We start from the raw sequence: 14,924 nt of genomic DNA on the forward strand, positions 1-14,924 counted from the left end.
GGTCCACGTCATGCTACAGCTCCAGCACAAGGCCCCGTTCTTGCTCATCAAGCTCTACTTCCCGCTCCTCAAGGCCAACAAGCGGCTCCTGCGCCCGCGGTCCATGCTAGAGCTTGCTTCGCGTGTGGCGATCCCAACCATTTCGCGAACATATGCCCGAACCGAGTGGTGAAGCAAGAGCCACAGCAGCAGCAGCCTCAACAACAACATCAGCAACAGCAGCCAGCACCACGCGAACGAACCTTCAACATCAATGTCCGCCAAGCTCAAGCCGATAACAATGTGGTCAATGGTACGTTTCTTGTGAATGGTATTTATGCTTCGTGTTTGTTTGATACTGGAGCCGATAACTGTTTTGTGTCGCTTGAATTCGAAAATCTCCTAAATCGTAAGCGCGCCCATCTCCCCTCGACGTTCGATGTTGAAGTTGCCACCGGAAGAACCGTCGCTGTCAATTCTGTTCTTCGTGATTGTACTCTCTAACTCAACAATCACGTCTTTCCTATCGATCTTATTCCGATGCAGCTCGGTAGTTTTGACATCATAGTCGGCATGGACTTTCTTCGTGAAAACCATGCTGAAGTTGTTTGTTTAGATAAGATGATTCGCTTCTCGCTTGCTAATGGTGATCAACTTTATGTGTATGGCGAAACTCCCTCGAAGGGTCTCAAGCTCATGTCGTGTGTTCAAGCTAGCAAATATCTCCGCAAGGAATACAAAGCTTTCTTGGCTAACATTGTAGTATCGGAGAAGGAAAAGAAAGTTAAGGCGGTAGGCCAGGTACCCGTTGTGTGTGAATTTCCAAATGTTTTCCCCGATGAACTTCTGGGATTGCCGCCAAGTCGTGATATCGACTTTCGTATCAACCTCATTCCTAGAGCCAATCCCGTTGCTAGAGCTCCTTATCGACTCGCCCCGTCCGAAATGCGTGAACTCTCGAATCAGCTTCAGGAATTGCTTTATAAAGGCTTTATTCGCCCTAGCACCTCTCCATGGGGCGCACCAGTCCTTTTCGTCTAAAAGAAGGATGGGTCGTTCCGGATGTGCATCGATTGTAGGGAGTTGAATAAGCTAACAATCAAGAATCGCTATCCCCTACCTCGAATCGTTGATTTGTTTGACCAGTTACAAGTGGCTTCATGCTTTTCGAAGATCGATCTACGCTCAGGCTATCACCAGTTACGCATTCAAGAGGAGGATATACCCAAAACCACTTTTCGCACTCGATATGACCACTATGAGTTCGTTGTTTTGCCTTTTGGTTTGACCAACGCACCCGCGGTTTTCATGGATCTGATGTGTTGGTGCATACATCTGTCGACTTCGTCTTGTATCGAGTCTTAGATTTCATTGTATAGATCAGGGCATGTTTTACGAGAAAATAGGAAGTATTAGTGGGTTAGAAGTCTGATTTCGCTCATAGAAGCTGATTCCGCTCCAAAATGTCTTTATGTGTTTTCGAGCGAAATCACAACATTCAGATTCCGCTCTAAATGAATTATGTCATTTCGGGCGAAATCAGGTGGCTATATATATGTGTGTCAGGAGCGAAATTAGTAGCTAGAGCCTTGTATTCCATGCCGAAGTGCTGCCGGTGTGATATTTGAATGTAGTCAATGTCAGATCAATATAATCAGTGATTTAAGTGAAGTGTAAGCTGTTTCTACCTCTGTTTCTTGTTTTCCGCACCTGAAACAGAGTAAAACTCTTCTGAACGACTCATTTGGGTCAGTTGCACGATCCTACAATTGGTATCAGAGCCAGTTGGAGGAGTTCTGCAATTTACAGCCGAATTTCATCGAAATTTCTAGCTTCTACACCTTCTTTCATCATTTCAGGAAGTTTTAACGGTCAAAACCAGTTTAAAATTACACAGACTGTATAAAATTGGACATAGACAAACCCTTGAAAGTTTCATTGCTAAAATCGGCTTAAAAATGGACCAAAATGGACCCCGAACTGATTTCGCTCGAAATGATTATTTTCTGATTTCGCTCGAGTTGGACATCTGATTTCGCTCCAAAGTACAAGGTCTGAGTGATTCCGCTCCAAATTGGTTGCTGATTTCACTCCAGGGTAACTATAATAGGGGTTTCTGTTAGAACTTTTGAGATCGTTGATACTTGTGCTGGATTAGTTTAGTAGTAGTTTGTAGCAAATTAGAATGTACAAGGGCTTGTTTTGTAATTCTCTAATAGTAATGTTCCTGACCTAGTGTAGATAAGATTCCAGCAAATTTATAAATTTGCTGGCAGATCAGGAACACCCTATATATAGTCCAAGCCTTGTAACCAACTTAAGCTTTTGGCTCTTGAATGAATATTGGTGTTGTTACTTTCTCTTGTTGATCTAGTGCTCAAATCTGATATCCAAGGTTGTTTATTGTTATATCTTATTGTTTGGATTCAATACAACACTTGTTGTATTCTTAATCCATTAGCTTCCCTTCATCTTTGATATTTCTTAACTTTTCATATCTCAAACACCTAATCAATAGGTGTTATGGGTTAAAACAACCAACCACTGTGATCCGGATACGTTTTGGGATCTACAATTTGGTATCAGAGCCTTTGTGCTCTTGGTTGTTGTGTTCTTGTTGAGATTTTTCATTGTTTTGAAGGTTTTTCAAAGTTTCAAGGTTTTTCAAATTTTTGAGCTTAAAATGGATTGATTTGGTGTGTTTAATCGATAAGTTGTTGTTAATACTTGATTAGGGAGTCATTTTGGACATTTTGATCCATCAAAACGTGGTTTTTGAGCTGTTTTTGAGTGATTAGAGGGTTTTTGTTCGTGTTAAACCCTCTGTCCAGCGAAGATATCTTGAAGCCAGCGAACAATATTTGAATATAGCGAATTTATTTTTTGAAGCCAGCGAACTCAGCGTTGAATATAGCGAACTAAATCAAATCGTTGAGGATTTCATCGCATAATCGCTAATTTCGCCGAACACCATTCGAGCGAAATTACTGATCATTAGCGATATAGTGTCCAGTGTCCCGTAAGCGAAGTTATCGAAGGCGACTTCGAGAACTGTGATACTGAACCACAGCGTTCTTATCACGGTCATCGGTGAAATTAACCTAACATCTGTCTGTGTTGTGATTTGTCAGCGAAGTTACCTTGATCGCTCGTGCAGGACTGCTTAAAACTCCAGCGAAGGTCGAGGATCGGTCAGCGAAGGTCAAGGATCAGTCAGCGAAGGTGAACAAGTGTCTTCAATTACCAGCGAAATTAAGCTTCTAGCCGGTTAACCTGTGATCTGTCAGCGAATTTAAAGACTGATAAGCTCTAATTTGTCTAAAACAAGCAAAGATGTCGCTAAATCAACTAAGTCCCATTGCTCAAGCGGAACTTGAGACTCGAACTACCACTCGTCCACCAAAGTTGAAAGGGGCGGAAGACTTTAGCACTTGGAAAACTCGCATTCAATCGTTCTTCGAGTACACCGACTACAATCTGTGGCTCTCAGTTACCGCTGGACCCCACATTCCAACGGTAGTTCGAGGAGATGCAGTAGTGGCTAACAATGACGCTACTACCTTCACTAATGAAGACAAGGCTCTCATTCAACGTGATCGTCGCGCACACGCTGCTCTAACCATGGCTCTATCAACCAACGACTGCAACATGTTTGAGGAGCACCGAACTGCAAATGCACTCTGGAATGCATTAAATGAGTACTATGAAGGAAATGAAGAACTGATCGAAAGCAAGAGAGATATGGTGCAGAAACAATACGACATGTTTTGCGGAGTTCGTGGAGAAAGTCTCTCTGATCACATTAGTCGCTTTCTGAACATGATGACCAAAATGAAGAAGGCGGGAAATCCTGTCACAAATCGTGCTGCAATAAAGAAGCTGCTTGATTCACTCCCCAAGGAATGGAGCCTACAATGCATGATGATCAAGAAGGATTTCCTCAACAATCCAAATCCTGTCACTCTGTCAGATCTGATCAACACCCTAAGAGCCTTTGAAATGGATGTCAACAAAAGAGAGATGAACACTGCTGGATATCAACCAAAGTCAACTCAAACCTCAGCTGGATTGAAGAATGTGGCATTTCTTGCTTCAGGGGGCATCACTCCACAAGCTTCTGACTTAATTTACGTGAACGCTTCCGCAAGCGCATCAAAAGCCCCACAACTTGTTGAGAAGACTATTACTGTGGATACTCAAGCGTTGAAAGTATCCACTGAAAATGTGGCACTCTTCAACACATTTCTGAGCAGCTACGAAGCCCTAATGTCTGGGGAACTGAAAAAGGAGATGTTCACTGCTGAAGACATGTATCAAGTTGATCCAGATGACATGGAAGAAATGGATCTGAAATGGCAAATGGCCATGATCACTTTGAGGTTAAAGAAATTTCAAGACAAGACAGTCAAGCGTTTGGGTCTTGGAAAAGCTGGCTTTGACAAATCTAAGCTGAGGTGCTACAACTGCAAGAATCTAGGACACTTTAAGCGCGATTGTCCTCTGTTGAAAGAAGGAAACAGTGAAACCACTCCTGCTGTAAAGCAAATCACAGTTGAAGAGAACAAAAACAATGCATCTCCCAGCACGCCAAAAGCTTTAGTCGTTGAAGACTATGATTGGAGTGAAGAAATCACTGAAGCAAAGGAGCAAGTTAACAAAGCCCTGATGGCCAAGATCTCAGGTGAATCATCTACAAGGCAGTTTGAGAAGCAGACAGCTGGAATTCCGACTGGAGACAATGCCGCTGACAAGGGATTGAAAAGCATTCTTACTTCAGTGGAGCCTTGTGATCAAGCAGAGAAGCATGTTGCTAAAGAGACATCTGAAAAAGGCAAGGATAAGGTCCAAGCAGCAGCCATGAAAGCTGATTCATCAAAGGAAAAGGCTGACAAGGACTTGGTAAATAGTATTCCACTCAGTTTTAAAGAAAAACTATGCTCACCAGCATGCGTTGACGTCGTGGCACATTACAAATTCTTAAACCTAGAATTTGAAAGGCAAAAAGACAAAGCTTTAAAATTTAACAACGAGCTTAAACAGAACGAGGCTGCATATCAGAGAAAGTTGAACTCAACTTTAGCTGAAATGCAAACTCTTAAAGAATTTGTGTTTAGAAAAGATTTTATCATTAATGATCTTACAGAAAGGTTAGAAAAAGCTTTGAACGAAAAGAAAAAACTTCAAATTATAATAGATAAATGGAATGTCAGTCAAAAGGCCTTTACTGTCATTAAAAATTGCCAACGACCAACGTTTATGAAAGACGGGATTGGGTATAAGGATAGGCACGGAAATGAAAGAAAACTTTTCTTTCCACCACACAGCAAAAACTACGTGCCTATGCCGACTCCTCATCCCGAAAATGATCTCATAAATGAAAAGGCCTCTGTTGATCAAAATGAATTTTATAAAAATGAGACAATCGCTAACTGTTCTAAAAGCAATGCAGATCCCATTGAGTGTAAAGAAGATGTGTGCGATGAGGATGGAGACTGCGGCGGGTCAAAAATAGGAATCGGATATTCAGGCGACAGTTATTCCACCGTTAACTGGTTCGTCTGGAATTGTTCTAAGAAAAACAATTTTAAGGATGAATGTAATAATTTAAGTAGGATGGATGACTGTAATGGCCAAGTGCCTAAATTTAAATCCTTGGATGACTGTAAGGGCCATGTGCCTACATTTGAGACCCGTGATCGTGAACATTATGTGTCTGAATGTCATGATTTGAATTATGCGTGTTGTGATGATAAAGTTGCTTGTGAATCTCCTGTATTTGTGCCAGAATTAAAAAGGAATAGCTTTGGAAAATTCCTTACAAAGGAAATTCCCGAATTTATTCCTTCCAGAACAGGTATGACAGAATCAGTAAGGAGCGTCACTGAAGACCAAGATAGTGAAAATTCAAGCGTCACTACCACAGAAGACGAGCAAATATCAGAAAGTTCAAGTGAAGATCAGGCAACTAGTGATGAAAGCTTCGAGTGTTTAAGTTATGAAGCTATTGAAGACCAAGATTCAAAAGGCATAAACAAAGATCGAAGCTACAATGAGTCAAATTACGAAGCAAGTGAAGAACAAAGCTCGAGCGAGGACAACACGTCTGAAAACTCATTTGATTCAGACAGTGATGAAGAACTTTCAGAAGATGAAAGCAGAGTGGACAAGAAAATGAAGAAAGCATAAAATTCAAGACTCTCATCACATACATCATCTTCTAACACCAAACGACCCAGACATAAAAGATGCTTTCGCTGTGGTCATTTAGGACATACAGCGAAACATTGTAAAACCAAAAAATTTTCCAAACCAGAACATGATTTTCTTACAAACGTCACATATGAATTAAATTATCTTAAGAAATCTGTTAACAATCTGGTGGAATCAACTGCCTATTTTTGGAAACAAAAAGAGGTCAACGTGGGTCAAAACCACGACAGATTCGAAATGAAGCAAATTTGGGTTCCTAAATCAAACTAATTTGTATATTTGTATATTTGTGTATATCAGAATAAACTCCAGAAATGGCTTCGAATGCTCATGGAATACATCTGGCATGTCGACAGCGGATGTTCAAGACACATGACTGGATTGGAGGAACTGCTGAAGAACTTTCGCTTCATTGATGGTGATTTCGTATCTTTCGCTGGAGACGAAAAGGGAGGAAAGATTGTTGGAGTAGGAGATGTGGTGTCCGAAGCCCTCACGCTGGAGAATGTCAACTATGTTCCAGAGCTGTGCTACAATCTCATGAGTGTCTCTCAAGTCTGCGATAAAGGAATCTCGGTGCTTTTCAATGACATGGAATGCTTGTTCCTGAAGCCCGGTTTTGTTGTTCCTGCATAAATGATCATGCTCACTGCTCCAAGACAGAACAACACATACGTGCTCAACATGAAAAATGCCAAGACAAATGACAACTTGACCTGCTTAATCTCCAAAGCTTTAGAATCGGAGTCACTACTTTGGCATAGACGACTGGGCCATGTTAGTTTCAAAAATAAGAACAAACTCTCTAAGTTAAACTTAGTTAGAGGTCTTCCAATTAAAGAATTTCCGTTTTCTGAAAAATGTATTGCATGCGCCCAGGGAAAGCAGCATAAGAAACCGCACAAGTCCAAAGCAGTGAACACGATATCTGCACCACTTCAATTGTTGCATATGGATCTCTTCGGTCCTATCAGTGTTAAAAGTCTTGCTAAAAGTTCTTATTGTTTGGTTGTAACAGATGATTTCTCTCGGTTTTCATGGGTATATTTTCTTGAAGCAAAAAGCGAGACAGCTGAAGTTTTAAAATCATTCATTCCGCTGATTGAAAACGTGACCAAGCTAAAAGTGAAGTCTATCAGAAGCGACAACGGGTCCGAGTTCAAAAATCAGACCTTCATATCGTTCTGTGCAGAAAAGGGAATTCATCTCCAATACAGTGCAGCCAGAACTCCCCAACAAAATGGAGTTGCTGAACGCAAGAATAGAACGCTGATCGAAGCTGCACGAACCATGCTGGTCGACTCAAAGCTTCCAATTATTTTCTGGGCAGAAGCAGTTAATACGGCATGCTGCGTTCTAAACAAGGTACTCATCGTGAAACCTCATGGAAAGACAGCATATGAACTTCTCTTCAAAAGAAAGCCACTTATTGACTTCTTCAGACCATTTGGTTGTTCGTGCACTCTTTTAAACACTCAAGAAAATCTCATCAAATTTGAAGCAGTGGGTGATATCTGCTACTTTATGGGGTATTCATCCACACAGAAGGCCTACCTTGTTTACAACAAACGAACGAAGATGGTGATTGAATCTTAATATGTTGACTTTCAAGAAGGAAATTGCACCAACACCGGAAGTACTCCAGATTGGTTCTATGATGTGGGTGTGATCTTCAACAACTTTGAAATTCCGGAGATAGTCCCAGAGAATGAACCTGTTGAAGACACTCAAGTTGAACCTTTGTTTGACTCATCCGACATTGGTTTGACTCCATTTACCACTCGTCTATCTCCATCAACTGCTGACCCGATTTTGGCTGTGAATGATGCAACTGGTGACACTTCGCCTGAGAACACCCAAGAAAATGGTGCTTCTTCTTCACAGGCGAATGTAAATGAGCCAACTCAAGAAGATGATCCACCAGTGATTTATGTGGATGAACACTTCACCAACCTTCCGCAGCAAATTGAAACTCTGATAAATGCCGGATACAAGACAAATCGAAATCATCCTCTTGAAAATGTTATCGGAGCAGTAGAAGAAGGAGTACGTACACGCGGGCAGTCGTCTAGCATCAACAAAGGTCTCTTCGCAGCTTTTCTATCGCAATCAGTTCCACGAGACATCGAAGACGCTATTCAAGACTCCAGTTGGGTTCAGGCAATGCAAGAAGAGCTGTCTCAGTTCAGGAAACTTAAAGTTTGGGAACTAGTAGATTTACCTGAAGGAAAGTTTCCAATTGGCACTAAATGGGTCTTTCGAAACAAGATGGATGATCGTGGAGTGGTGATCAAGAACAAGGCCAGATTGGTGGTGCAGGGTTTTCGTCAAGAAGAAGGAATCGACTACGAAGAAGTATTTGCTCCAGTTGCTCGACTGGAAGCAATCAGAATATTTCTGGTTATGCATCGTATAGAAATTTCAAAGTTTTCCAAATGGATGTCAAGAGTGCTTTTCTTTATGGGAAAGTAAGAGAAGAAGTGTACGTTTGCCAGCCTCCAGGGTTCGAAGACCCACATTTTCCTGGAAGATACTTCAAGCTAGACAAAGCTCTCTATGGTCTTCACCAAGCTCCACGTGCTTGGTACGAGACTTTGTCCACATACCTGTTAGAGTGTGGATACACCAGAGGAAAGATCGACATGACTCTCTTTACCAAAAAGATTGGGGAGGATGTAATGCTGGTTCAAATCTATGTCGATGATATTATCTTCGGGTCAACCAACAAGGCACTGTGCAGAGAATTTGAGACCGTCATGAAGGAAAAATTCGAAATGAGCATGATGGGAGAGCTGAATTTCTTCCTAGGGCTAGAAGTGAAGCAAAAGGAGGATGGGATTCTTATTCATCAGGCAAAGTACATTCGGATATTCTCACGAAGTACAACATGAACGATTATAAAGTTGCAAGCACCCCGTTCGCCTCTCAGACAGAGCTCACTCTGGATCCTCAAGGAAAATCAGTAAACAAGTCCTTCTATCGCTCGATGATCGGTTCTCTGATCTATTTGACAGCTAGCAGGCCGGACATCATGTGAGCAGTCTGTCTTTGTGCTCGTTTTCAAACGAATCCCAAGGAATCCCATGAAATCGCCGTAAAGCGCATCTTCCGCTATCTCAAAGGAACTCCGAAACTAGGTCCTTGGTATCCTAAAGATAGTAATTTTGATCTTATTGCATATTCTGACAGTGATCATGCAGGTTGTAAAGTAGATCGCAGGTCTGTATCAGGAGGATGTCAATTCTTGGGGAATCGTCTGATTTCATGGCAAAGCAAGAAGCAAACAACGGTGTCCACCTCAACCGCTCAAGCAGAATACACCGCGGCCTACAGCTGCTGTTCACAAGTTCTCTGGATATAAAATCAGTTGCTGGATTATGGAATCAACATCATGAAGACTCCTATATTCATCGACAACGAAGCGTGTCTAGGAATTGTGAAGAATCCCATACACCACTCAAGAACAAAGCACATCGAGATTCGAATTCATGCAATTCGAGATGCTTACGAGAAGGGATATATTCAAGTGGTGCCAGTGGATACAACACAGCAGCGGGCTGACATCTTCACAAAAGCCTTCGATAAAACCCGATTCAACCAGTTGGTAACCTGGTTGGAAATGGTCAATTTCCTTGACTGGAAATGAATCTTGTGATCAAAATGTGTTGTTAAAAAAAAACGTTTGTTGATAGTAAAACAAGTATCAGAAAGCGTTGCTCACCAAAAAGATTTTCTTATTAAAATTTTATTTTCGGGCAAATGGACTCATGAAAATAAAGATTTTAGGGGGGACATATTCAGAAAATCCAAACGACTGCTTATATCTGACTCCTGCGAGAGGAAGTGATAGAAAATTGCTAACACTTTGTCATTTCTTGCAAACACAGAAAACAAAAAGAAATCGGGGCACCAAGCAACGACGTGTCGGTAGATTCAGCAACACCAACGAGTAAACTGTTGTCAGGAAGCAAAACATAATGTCTACACAAGAATTCTGGCTTTTCTCAGACATTACGCATCTCAGTGGGTAACACATTGCAGCATATGGCTTAATGGTCTTGAATCTTGCATTGATAGATTGCCAAAATCTGAGATTTCGGGTCTTTATATTGGTATTTCATTCGGAGGATATCATAGTCGTTCTTCTGCTGCATCCAGATATATGCTGACCTAGACGCTATGATATTCTTTCAATAATAAGTGCCTTAAAAAAAGGCCAAACCCTTTCTAATAAGCGCCATTTTTGGCCAAAATCCATAATAAGCGCCATTTTTGGCCAGAATCCTTTGATAGATTAGTTTGGCAACTCTGCTGTACGGTGGTACTGACCTGTTAGCCGAACTGTCTGTCTCAGCCCTCGATGGCTCTTGGGATCTCTGTTGTACGAAAGTACAGACCTGATCTCCGTTCTATCGTTGAAGAGAATGAAGCCAATATACTCACCTGTTATGAAGAATCTTTGTGCATACCTTGATCGCGGGGGTATGCCCTGATGTGGGACTCATGAGGGCGTAATGATTCTATTCTCAATAGCTTGTGTGGGGGCCATCGAAGACTTGTCAATATTACCGAAAACATGATAAAAGCGCTCTTCGAAGGCATGTTGAAAGAAGGATGCATGGATTTAAGTGGACAAACATACTGGCAGTTTTTCTTGTGCCCTGGTTAGTAAAATAATAATAATATATTAAGAATTTGGCAAGTGTTGGCAATATGATCTTCTGCAGGTAAGGTCGGTGAGCGTCGGATATTTCAAGGAAATCCGCATTAAATGGAACCTCCCAAAGCAAGAAATTTGAAGTTCGGAGTCAAAATGGCCCAAATTTTTAGATTATTTTAAATATTTCGAAATAAACAATGTTTTAAACAAAAATGGGCACGTTTTACGAGAAAGTTTGAAATCAACGAGCGAAAATAAAATTGGTTGAAATTTATCTCCTGGCGGCGAAATTAAGATACCAGCGAACTTATAAGTTCGCTGGTTATCCTAATTCGTACATATATATGAAATTTTTTTAACCGTCAGTTAGTTTTCAAATCTTTTCAAACACAAACCGGTTACTACATCTTCTCTATCGCTTAACTCCGATTTTTATCATAAACTCAACACAAGATTCATTTCCGATCAAGAATTTCAGGTAATCTCCTTCACTAAATCTCGGTTTTTCATCTCTTGATTCGATGCATTCACTGCCTGATATGTTGGGTTTGTCTGATCAATACATTGTGGGTTTTTTAAGGTTTGATTTCATGAAGGGTTTGGTAGTTCTTGATATAATGTAAATATGTGGGTTATGATAGATGATTCAAGTAGAAAATAGAGCTTTATCCGTCATTGAAGCAAATACCTACGCTCAAATCTGTGCAGAATCCATATCTGGTCATGTGAATGTTAACTGTTAGGGTTTTGTTGCTTTAAAAGGGTTTAATAAGAAATTCTTGAAGACAGCGAAATTAACATGATGGCAACGAAGTCAGCGAATTTAAGTAGGGAAGATCAAAAGTATCGAACGCGAGTTCGAGCAACCAGCGAACGATCTATTTCGCTCGAGTAGCGATCTAGTTCGGTACCTTCGCTGGTAAATTGTTTCCGGAGACAAGACCTTGTCCTCGTTTATGTTCGCCAGCGAAATAAAACCTAATCAGAATTTGGCTAACCGAACAACTAGCGAACTTAGCGAAGACACGAGCTTGGTTCATGAGCGATGATAGCGACAATCAAAAGTCTCGAACGCGAGTTCGAGCATCCAGCCACTTAGTCTAAATCGCCCGGATAGCGATATAGGTTATGGTCTTCGCTGGCAGGTCGTTTCCGAAACAAGACCTTGTCATCGCTATGTTCGCTAGCGAACTTAGACGCTGATCTAGCGTTTTGTCTCGAGAACTAGTGCCAGCGAAGACATCTCATGACTTGGCAGCGATTTTAAGTCAATTTTGCTAATTTTTTTTGTAATATTACATTTTATTTAATTGTGCTTAAATTTTTTTTAAATACTGTTTTGTGCATAGTTTCATGAGTAAACTCTCAATTCTAACTTGGCTCGTTTTTCGTGAAATGTGCAGTATGGTGAAGAATCTGGAATGGGATAAAACGCTAAAGCACAATCAAAGTATAAATCTAGACGAAGTGCCTACTGATTTTGAAGATGTAACCAGATGGGTGCGTTCCAGCAGGATCGGATATGCTGTGGAGACATATGTTATAGTCTACAATATCCACATTCAAGATTTCGGGCAAAACGCAAAACTAGAATCCGTCAACAACAAACCAGGGATAGTATCGACCGTTCGCAACAAGAAAGTAGAGGTGACTGAAGACAGGATACGCCGGATTCTAAAGTTTCAAGATGATGATCAAGATCCGCTAAGTCTAAGTCAAGATGATATCCTGGACGGCTTTAGAGGGATGGGTTATGCTGGAGACTTCCGGCACAAAAAGGAAATCAAAAGAGGCGGACTCACCAGAGATTGGAGATTCATCGTTCATGTGATCTCTATGAGTCTGGCTCATCGAAAAGGTGGTTTTGATGGTTTGAACTTGGAATGGTCGGCGACCATGCTGAATTTATGCCTCAATCAGAAGTTTAACTTCTCGGGCTTAATATTCAACTACATGCGTGAAAATACAAGTGGAGCTACGTGGGCGATGTACCCTAGATTCATTCAAATACTTATCAATGATCAACACAAGGATCTTCCGAACGACAGAAACCCTTACAAGTTTCATGTTCCCACCAGCCGACAGTACACTGAGATAAAGACCAATGAATGGGTGCTGTTGCATGATTGGATGTACCGAGCAGAAAGATTACCAATTGTCAAGGAAGCTTACAAGAAGTACAAAGAAGCGGTACGAGAAAAACAACAGCGAGCTGCCCAAGCTCAAGCCGAAGCAGCCTCTAAAGAAGAACGCGCTAAAGGTAAAAGAAAAGAAAAACAGACAGCTGAAGGCGAACCACCCAAAAGAAAAAGGGGGTCAGAAAGCACTGAACGATTCATGGAGGCAGGCATAAGGGCAGGCGAGTCAGAAGAACAGCGACAATATATTAAAGATTTGAAAGCGATTCATGCTCTGCAAGAGAAAGAGAAAAGAGAGAAGAGTTTGAAACGAAAAGAAATATCTCCCTCAGAGAGACCAGAGACGGTACCTGAGGAAGTTCAAAGAATGCATGATTTTGTTGACACCTTACTTGTCTATCCCGAAGATGTCCAAGCAAGTGAAGGAATCTCCAAAGTCTCCCCTGTAAAGCCAACAAGGATTTCAAGGCCTCCGGTGCCTCCGCAAAGGGTTCGCCCCTTTCAAGAACTGTACGACAAGTTAATCAAAGACACCGGGCCTTCAGTGGCAAAAGAAATTTGTTTGTTGAAAAACCAAGTGAATGACACCAACCTCCTCAGGGAAAAGATCAAAGATCAGAGGAAGAAAAACAAAGAAATGACTGCATACATGGCTAAGCAGTCCAAATTTATCAGATTCCAGCAAGCAGGGTTGGAGAAAATGTATAGAATGATGCGAAATATGTGTGAGAAAACGAAAATCAAGCCAATGTTCACGTTTAATGAAATCTTTGACTTTGATGCCTTCATAACAGAAGAAACAACCAGAGAAGAAAAGGAGGCAGAGGCAAAGAAAAGGCGTCTGGAGTCGGTTGACAGGGTATCTGAGGGAGACGAAAGTGAGGAAGAAGCTGTCGATCGGGAAGATATGCCATCAAAGTTTATTGAATGGGGTCTTGAGGACGAAGTTCTATACGAGCAAGAGAATGGAAAAACATTTGCTCCCGAGCACTCTGAATGGTTCAAAAAGGAAAGAGAACGACTTCCTGATTTCCATCAAGTTATCAAAGTTGAAAAGTCTGAAGCTACCGATAAGATTATCAGTTGGATGTATGATAATCTTAGAGGAATGTTCGTGGTAAAAAGATGCGGTGGAGTTATCCAGTACTTTCAAACTGGATGATCTGTTCACACTTCCGAGGTGGGATCTCAGAGAACTTGGTCGTTTAGATATACTAAATCACGAAGAAAGAGGAATCGGGAGGGATTTCGAACGCATAATTGCCAAAGAATGTAACAAGGGCTTCCCAAATCACGCTCCACAGCGTCCAAGACGCAGGGTATCAAAAACAACAATCGATCCAGTAACTGGAAAAGGGAAAGTGACGTGGGTAATCAACCTAGCTAAAGTTGTCACACGGATCAAACTCCCAGAAGAAGCTCCTGTCGCTCTCACAAATTTCAAGAAATGGTTTTATGATAGCAAGACCGGTGAAGCTGTAATAAGATCAAACGAAAACGTGGATATCCGTATTCTAGATCCGATGGATGTCTTCATGTTTGGGCTCTCAGATCTGACAATTCTAAACGCCAGCCGCATAAATGTAGGAGCCGGAAACGCAAATTTGGAGGAGGCGGCGTTATTTTCGAGAGCGGTGGAGCGAGCATGGAGGCTGAAAAGAGATATGCTGGATTTGGTTGATAAAATGGAAAAGAGGAAAGAAAAAGATGCAAAGAAACAGGAAGCAAGAAAGAAAAAGAAACACGAAAGAAAGAAGGGCAGATCTTCTGCTTCTACTGCTGAACCAACCACTACATCACCACCTCCGGCCTCATCCACATATGAGGCCACTAAGGAGGACCAACCAACTTGTGAAGCTACTATTACTCAAGAAACTCCGGAAGCTCCAACCGAGACAGAGGCACCACCAGAAACAATAACTAACGAAGAAAATCCA

The sequence above is a fragment of the Helianthus annuus genome, chromosome 16 (genome assembly GCF_002127325.2).
Source record: "Helianthus annuus cultivar XRQ/B chromosome 16, HanXRQr2.0-SUNRISE, whole genome shotgun sequence".
Classification (NCBI taxonomy): domain Eukaryota; kingdom Viridiplantae; phylum Streptophyta; class Magnoliopsida; order Asterales; family Asteraceae; genus Helianthus; species Helianthus annuus.